Genomic DNA, 9142 nt, shown 5'->3' with positions numbered 1-9142 from the left:
GTAGTCAAAATGTCTGCCCAGCTCCCTGCGCAAAATTAAACCCCAGGCAGGAAAAACTCCACTGGGAATTCCCTGGATTCTCCAAGGGCTGTTAATGGAAGTCAAACATTCCTCCTATAAAATGAATAAATGAATAAAAATACTATTTTGGACTCTGCTTAACAACCCCACTGGAATTGGTACAAGCCACTTGCCAAAATCCACAGGACAGAGCGATGGAAGACTTTTTTCTCCTTTCCTCCCTCCTACACTCCTGGCTAATGCTTTGCAAACCGGAGCGACGTTAGTCCGTGTACATGGAAACAGAGAGGTTTTGTGTAGAAACTTTCACAAGGTCGTTTTAAAAGTGGCTGCTTGAAGAGAAGCACAGTGTGTCCTTCCCCGCAGATCAGATGCGTGTGCCTCTGATCCCGAGCCTGCAAGAGGCGGAGCTTTGGTCCAAGTCTGTTTTATTGCCCTGCACATTTACATGCCAAAGCTCTGCCACAGCCCTGAGGAACGTGGGATGAAATGTTTATAGCTCCCCAGGAGACTTCTCAGAGGTGGCTTCGCTGCAAGCCTGGTCTCACTTCTGCCCCTTAAAACTGCAGCTGGAAATCCTGGGAAGTATTTCTCTGTGCACCAAGCGACAGACCTCCCTGGAGCCTGCACGCAGCCAGCAGCTCCTCAAGGGAGGTACAGCCCTTACTCCTTCCCGTGCCTTAAATCCCACTGAGAACTCAGAGAAAGAATCTCTTTATGTTATCTTTTAGATGTTAGCAATGGAGAGCTAAATTGGCCACATTGGTCTATTACCCACTTACCGCGGCTGAGAAATGCGCGTCTGAACAGCTGTCAAGGCTAAAGCTCAGCTGCGTGGATCAGTAAAACCACTTCTCAGCTCGCCACTGGTCGGGGTGAAGATAACAGCTGAAAAAAAGATATGTTCATGCAGTCTCCCATTAGGTCTCCTCAAGCTCGTGGGCTGTTCAGGCAGCTTAACGCAAGATTGATCTTGCTCTTCAGCAGCTCAGCGCGAGGCACAGGCAGCAGCTCTCCTCTCCCTCCAGCTGCAGAGAGATTCAAACATCGCAGCCTAGCCGCACTCTCCGGATTTGATGAAAGAGATATCTGATAATTAATGGCCTGGAGAGGAGTCTGTAGATCAAGGTTTACCTCCGAGTGACGCTCTCGTGCATTTGCACGCATACATACCTGTACCTGTGCACATACATTCGCTGCAGGAGTGAGAAGGGTGATGAGACAGTCCTTCAGGAGCAGAGGCTTTGCAGCTCTCTGCTGTCCCTGGGCCTTACCTTTATTTATTTAACCCTAGTCTTCGTGGTACCTACGAATGCAGCTATTGCCTCCAGCAGCCATATTTCACTCCTGGAGAGGAGCAACAGTGAGTTTACGGTCTGCCTTCTACTGAATTGTCTAATCATTCAGAACAAGGAAAGCTCTGCCTGCTTTTTAAAGTAAGGGCTGGCAATTTTCTTGAGCAGATACTGGTATAAAAATTGAAAACAGGTATCGCCATTTTTAAAAAAAACATTCCAGTTTACAGAAATTAAACAGTGATAGCTCATATGCAGTTCATATGCTATTGCACAAAGATTTTTGCAATATGAGTTGGTTGTCTGTATTTCCCCTGTATCTATACTGTAATCCCAAACAGATATCCAGCTTTGCTTAAAAATTACCCCGCATTTCTATTACAAACTCCTGTTTTCTGTATGTTTTAAAGATTACCTTGCTGTTACTCTGGGCTCATCTTTCTCCCTTTTTTCGGATGCAATAAATTTTACTGTCATTTTTACACTTCTAAGCTCGAGGATTAATGTCTTTCATTAAAAAATGTAATTTGGCAAATAGATTAATCTATAATGCTCAGAATTCTACAGAACACCACAGCTGGAGTAGTAATTACGGCTTTAAGGAGTTATATAAACCTTTTTATTGCATGTTTTTAATGGGTTTACATAGTACAATACAAATGCCAAAGTATTTATGCAGGGGATAGCAACAGCACTGGAGTAATCTAGCAGATGTCACAATCTGATCACTGAGAGCGACTTTCATCTGCAAGCGCTCAGGGAAAAGAGCTCTCCAAGGGGTGAAGAGATGCGAGGCAGAGCGCCGGGGGCTGCTAAGGAGATGAACAGCAGCAACGTGTTCCAGGTAGCAGTCTCACAAACAAACGAAGACCCAGAATTAATGCGCTGTGCACTTTTTCTGCAGTCTGTCTGGCAATGTTATTTGATATACTGGCATGTGTCTGTACAGTTTATGCCTCATTAAAGGCAACAGGATAAAATAAAAGCTGGGAGTGGCTGGCAGCATCCTTGATGGACCTGATGGGCAAAAAGCAGCTTTCATAGGATAGGAGGCATGCAAAAATGTCCTGGACCAGTACACAGGCCAATTTAATAATATGCATCCACCTTTAATAAAGGTCTCACCCACGTGTCTGAAAAGTGTCCCATCTTTGCAGCGCACTAAATTCAGTATCACTGTCTTAATCTGTAACAACAGGGTGGCTTTTCTGAATTCTTGCCATGTGGCCAGCCAAACTTCTCCTGCAACTGGTTGCATTTTAAATATCTGAAACAAAATCCTAATGAGGAGGAGAGAAATAGCCTTGCCCTCAGCAGAAAAGATGCCACAGCTCCCCTGCAGCCGAGCAGCCTGGCCGGGACCAGATGGTGAGGATAAAACTCTGTCCTCTTCCCGCAGGCTCCTCTGAGGGCAGTTTGCCCTCAATACCATTTAGAGCAGCAGTGGTGTTGTGCAGATATCAGAATCGATCCAAAGTAGAATAACCTCCTTAGCCTGGAGTCTGTATGTAGGTTAGGTGTTACCGCAGGGGTCATCCCTTCGGCATGTGTCTTCCCACAGCGTGTCTGCCTCCGTCCTCAGCCGTGGACACAGAAAGCAGGAGTTCAACCGGGCTCTTTGAAGACGCACTGGGAAGGACGAAGCAGGTTTGTGAAGGTGCAGACACCCCTGCAGCCATCGCTCTGGGTGATGAACGCTCACCCAGGCTAACGCTTGTGGCTGTGCCCCAGCTCCCGGCTTGCTTGCAGGCTCCTTGTTAGGAGGAGAACCCTTTGCCAGAATGCATTGAATTTCTTCAGGAACAAGGTCATTTCTCTGTACTCTGCCAGGAGGTAAAGTACGCGCTTCTAACAGTGCAGAGACTCTTTTCAGAGCACGCGTGGTGCCTGCAGCTGTCCTGGTGGCAAGGCTGGAGGCAAAGCTGCGGAGGAAAGCCTGCCCTGCTGTCTGTCCTGTCAGCGCAGCAGAGGTGGCACGGAGCAGGCAGGACTGTCTCTGAGGGCACTTACCTCTCCCACAAGGCAAAGGAGAAGCAACTGCTCTGGGCCGTAGCTGGGTCAATGCCCGAAGCCAGGCGAGCGCAGGAACCTCCCGGCACAGGCAGGGAGAGACCCCAGCGCTGGGACCTGCAGAGCAGTGGCTGGAGGAGTCAAATTTTCACACTGGCTTCTTACTCCTCCCTCAGGCTTAATGCGAAGGGAAGACGATGATCGCTGATGTGCAGCAACCGGAGCCTTTAGGAATCGAGGGCTTTGTGCTCAATCTTTGTGCTGAAGTGCTCAGCCTTACGCTGGGAAGACAAACAGCAGCAAGATTGCTCTCAGCAACCCAGACAAGAACATTTTAGTGCATAATTATGGACGAGATGCAAGAGGACGAAAAAAGAGGGAAAACATCTGTTCGCACAGAGTTTATTGCTGTTCACTTAAGAGGCCCATTAAATGACAGAAAAAGCTATTTATCCTTCTGTTTGAGCCAATTACCCTGCTGCAAATCTCTGTAGCAATTCACCCCATGATTATTCCGGGAGTGCTGATGCTGTGCAGATACACTCACTGCACAGAGAAAGGCGCGGACTTTGCCCACCAAGGCTTGCGGAGGGATTTTCAGAAGTGGGGTAGCCAGTGCTTCTCAAGGTCTTTTAACTTACACTTTCACTGTGCTCAAGCCACCATCCTATGGAACTGCTACAGAGCAAGATAACAGAACTGCCACAGAACCACCTAGCTTTTTCAAAAGCTCATTTGCAGTGAAATATTGCCTTATTATTAACCACTGTGGAGAAGCGGGTTGTTTCTCGGAGTCTTTTCCTGAGCTTTAGGTGCCTCAGCCCCTGTCTTTCAAAAATAGAAAGGAGCTTATTTATTCAAAGCACACCTGAAAGTGGAATTGCTCTTCTTGTAGCCACTCTCTCAGCAATACAGGATGTGAGAAGCCCAAATCCAGTTCTCTGCACGCTCAGAGGAGATCAGCTGTCCCACCGACCAGCAGACCACTCAGCTCACCAGGCTGCGAGGCGTGCGGGGAGGAGAGGCTTCATCTCCTTGAAGCCCAGCCGTGCACTCATTTGGCAAGAAGGAAAGTGAGCGTGAGGCTCCTTCCGTGGCTATAGTGCATTCCCTGAGGGAAGGGTTGTTTTCCAGGCCTTCACTTTAGCCAGAAAGCCAGCTGGAGTTGAGCATGCAAGTGCTTCAGAAACACCTGCGGCTGGCTCAGTTGCTGAATTCTTTGGTGATACAGAAACTAAACAAACCTCCACTCCCCTGTTTGGCTCATAAATGTAAGTAAAGGCTAATGGAAGGCTTGTGTATCAGCTGGTCCACTGAGACTTTGCAGAAGTTAAATAAAAAGGTAGCAGAGGTGACAGTGACAGGAGCGCAGCGTGTGATGCACGTGGTGCACAGCTCTTGCTACATGAGAAACGCGTTGGCCCCATGGTAGGTAGCAGACGTGAACAGGAACGGAGGAAAGCAGTGTGGGACAGTGTTCTCCTGGTGCTGGCTGCTGTCAGCAGTGTGAGACAGTCTCAGAGGAGGAAAAACAAATCTCAGGAAAAAGATTCCCTTGAAATTTCCTTTACATTTGAAAATACTGGTTTTATAAAGTTGTTCACTTTCAGAAAAGTTTTCGTTCCACTTTCTTTTCTCCCCAGCTGCCCCCTTTCCTCATGAAGTGGAGTTTTGACTCATGCCCACTTTTGCTTTTACCAAATATGTAACTTCAGCTTCTTCATTGAGAAAAACAGGCGTGTGGGGGGAAAATTCCCAGAAAGAAATCGGACCATTTCAGATCAGCCTTAAACCGGTGACAGTTCCTGATAGCTGAGCACCCAGAGTGGTGTGCGGGCTCGCGGGGAGCCGGGCCAGGCAGCAGACACAGGGGCCAGGCTGCAGCCCCGCAGGGACCCCCCGCCACACGTCCAGCCCGGGCACAGCTTGAGGCACCCCAAGGCCCAACAGCACGAGGAAGCAAGGACACTTGGCTACTCAAGACTACCCAAGGCAGCAGTTTCTCCTCCAGCCTTTTGGTGGGGGAAAAAGCTCTGGGACACGCTGCTATAGCAACAGCTTTGTTTAGGATTATAATCCCTTATTTTTATTAACAGCAGCTTTGGGTGTGCGGCTACCTTCACATTTCTGTTTCCTCAGCGTGCCTATTTTTTAAGCAGACATTTTACAGCCCTAACTGATTCACGATTATGTCTTAAGCTCCACTGCAGCACCCAAGTCCTCCAAGCTTTATAGGTATGTGGGAGGCCGACTGGCACCCACATTTCCACCGAGCTCAGCCTCACTGCATTTGCTGTTGGAGATGGAGTGTGTGGGCGTCTCTCAGCAACTGCTTGATCCAACATCTCCCTCTGGTGGAAAACAGGGAAGAAAGCCTCGTACGACATACACATTGATTTAAGATAGTAGTGAAAACAATACAAATCTGGGTCCAGGCCATGATTTTCTAATTACTGCATTTATTCCAAATGAATTTGAATATATCACACTAAAGTTTGTCTCAAATAGTATTCGACCAGAAAAGAATTGTAACGAATGTATTTTTTTAGAAATTTGGCAAATTTGTTTTAAATATAGGGAAAAGCCTATATGGAGACAATAGGTCTTTATGGCTTTGTTTCTGCAAAGAAAATCAACAAAATTCCTTGTTGCAGAAAACTGTTATTTTGTGCTCAAGCTCTAAGATCCATCATACAGCCCATCTGCTGTCTGCAATCGCAAGGATTGATAGGAATGTCTCAAAATATAATCGTTCCCTTTCTATGCAATAATTATGCCTTTGAAGTTCCGTGTGAGTGTGACAGATCGGTTGCCATCTGCCAGCAGTGCCTATTCAATGTAAATCAGGAAGTGTGGATAAGAAGGGAATACTCAAGTACGGTCTGGTTAACTTTTGTCCGGACATGCACGGGCTTAAGGAACGGCACAAGTATAAAATGCTTCGCACAGGTGAGAGCTAAGCCTTTCTTTAAGGGCACCTTTCATCAGCATGGAAAGTCATGGAAGTTTATATTTCCTGTAAGTCTGAAGATAAGATGCGGGACTAAAATGCTTATTGAAGTATCAGAGACTTTGCAGAAGAAAGTTCATTACTGGCTGATCGGAATAGCATGATAAAAATTACATGGGAAAGAACCAAAATAGTTCTTGTCCGAATGAGGAAATGGAAAAGGACACGAACTCTGACAGATTAAAAGCAGAGAAAAGAAAGCAAAACCAGAAAGGCAGACTAAAAAAAGATTTTGAGGAAATAACTTGCTAATAGACAAAAAGCTTCCTCTACCCCAGCAGGAGCACGGAGCCTGCCGGCGGGTCTGCAGGTGACTGGGGTGCGCCGTCAGCAGGCGAGCGGAGTGGCAGAGGCACTGAGAGAAACCAAGTCTGAACACAACAGCGAAACAGATTGCTTGTGTCTGCGTTCAGCACAGAAAACCTTGGTGAAATTCCCATGGCAGAGCCATTTGTTAAGGGGCTGACACAGAGAGCCTGCCTCCGGTTGAAGGGCCATTAGACGAGGGTTTAGAACAAATAGATGCAACGGGTAGTAACAAATTCATGAGAAGCAGATGTTACTCACTCATGGGTTTTTAAGGAATTCTAATGGGAAATCTTTGCACTGTTAGGGCTGGTGTATGATCCTTTACTTAAAAAGAAAAAAGAGGATGGCACGTGGCAGTGTTTTAAGTGCTGTGAGGGATCTAGAGAGATGCAAACCACTGAATCTGACACGTGTATCAGGCAAACAGTAAAAGCCATGATAACAGAATAGTTGCAAGGACAGATAGGGACTAAGAGGGAAGAATCAGCAGAGCTTTGCGGTGAAGAGCTATGAAGCTGTGCTTCACCATCCTCTTACGGCTTCAGAGGAAACAGCGAGGCTGCAGACTAGAGTGATCCGCTCGGTACGATCTGCTCACCTTCTGGAAAGCCTCTAATAATGTTTGTCACCAAGGACTCACAAAGAAGCTAATCTGGCGTGGGGTAAGAGGGAAGATCCTCTCATGAGTCAGCAACTGCATATCGGATAGAGAGATAAATCATCTGTTTTTCACAGTGGAGAGAAGTCACCAACGATATCTGAGAGGGATCCGTGGTAGGGCCAGCGCTAATCCACATACCCATCAGTCAGGTGGTGAATGGTGAAGAGGCTTGGACTGCTGGTGGCACCAGCTTATTCAAGGTAGTAAAATGCAAACTGCCTGCAAGGAGCTGCAAAAAAAAATCTCATGAGCCTGGGCAATGAAACAGCAGGTGAAATTCAGTGTGGATAACAGCAAATAAAAACATATGGCTGAGCTGGGAATCATAGACTCATAGGATAGTTTGGGTTGGAAGGGACCTTTAAAAGTCATCTAGCCCAATCCCCCTGCAATGAGCAGGGACATCTTACACTAGACCCGATTGCTCAGAGCCCTGTCCAGCCTGGCCTCAAATGTTTCCAGGGATGGGGTATCTGCCACCTCTCTGGGCAACCTGTTCCAGTGTTTCACTGCCCTGGAAGAAGACCCCCTCACTACCCAGTCTCAGCAATGGTCTCCACCACCTAGTACTGTTCAGGACAAATATCTTGGAGTTAGGTAGTTCTATTCAAATGACAGTTAAAACCTCATTAGTGACTATAGAACTATTGAATATTAGGAATTATTAGGAAGGGAAGAGAGATGTCATCAAGTAAATACAGGATTCACCCCCTACCACGAGTACTGTGTGCAGCTCTGGTTCCTCCATCTCAAAAAGCGTATGGTAGAGTGAGAAAAGGCATGAAGATGGGCAACAAGGAAGACCAAAGAGAGGGGATGACTTTATGTGGGCAACAGCTACATAAACCAAAATTCTTCAGGGTGGGGAAGAAGAGTCCAAGATGGAAAATGCTACGGCTCTGTAAATTCAAGATGGTCATGGAGAATAACTAGTCACCACTTCTCATAAGATGCAAGAAAGGAGCATCAAACGATGTTTCCATGTTCAAGACAAACATGAAGGCAAAGAGCTCTGTGCCTGGGAGAAGAACTGTCTCCTGTTGTGAAAACTGTTGTCACAAGATGTTGGAGACTACAAAAGTGCCATACACGGTTTCAGAAGTAATCCGATAAATGTGTGGAAGATAAATCATCTGAGGGCCATGAAACACTGAGCTACCCCTCAGCTGAATGGGCCAGGGTGTGCTAGAGGTGGCCCTCTCCACTGCTGGCCGTAGCCAGAGCTAGGATGCCAGACTGACGGGCCTTGCAACTGAACCCATTTTGCCATTTTTATCAACAGACAACTTTTAAAAAGTAAATTAGAAGAACACACACCCCACCCCACCCCGCAGAGCACAAGTGCACAACCAGAGCTCTGGATTCTCATGGGGCTGTGAACACCCCATCAGCATTAGGAGTGTTGCTTGTTCCAGGATAATTTACGCTGTTTGTTACTTTCTAAGATTAAAATCAAGATTAAGAAAAAATAGCCCATTCTCATGATTTTTCCGTGTATTTTTTCTGTTCCGTGTTAGCTGAGGACAAAGCTGCCATTTGACAAGCCGTACGCCAACGCTGCTGCCAAAAGCAGCAGCTCTGCCCTCTCGTACCACTGGAAAGGACAAATGATTGGGGGGGGAAGTGCAAAATTAGCCTCCAGAGCTGAGGGGAAGAAGACAAGACTGCTGAAGGCGGGGCTAGCTCAGGCTGATCCCAGGCGCTAATTGACCTATAATTTAATTTGATGATGTTTCTTTTGACAGTTGTTCATTGCAAAGGGTAACTGTCCTCATCTCCCCGAGAACAGCAGGAGCTGGCAGCCGTGTCTGAATGTGGCCTTTCTTGGCCCTGCCA

This window comes from Opisthocomus hoazin, chromosome 2 (assembly GCF_030867145.1).
Source record: "Opisthocomus hoazin isolate bOpiHoa1 chromosome 2, bOpiHoa1.hap1, whole genome shotgun sequence".
NCBI classification, from domain to species: Eukaryota; Metazoa; Chordata; class Aves; order Opisthocomiformes; family Opisthocomidae; genus Opisthocomus; species Opisthocomus hoazin.
The sequence above is the reverse complement of the archived record's forward strand: the minus strand, read 5'-3'. Positions refer to the sequence as shown.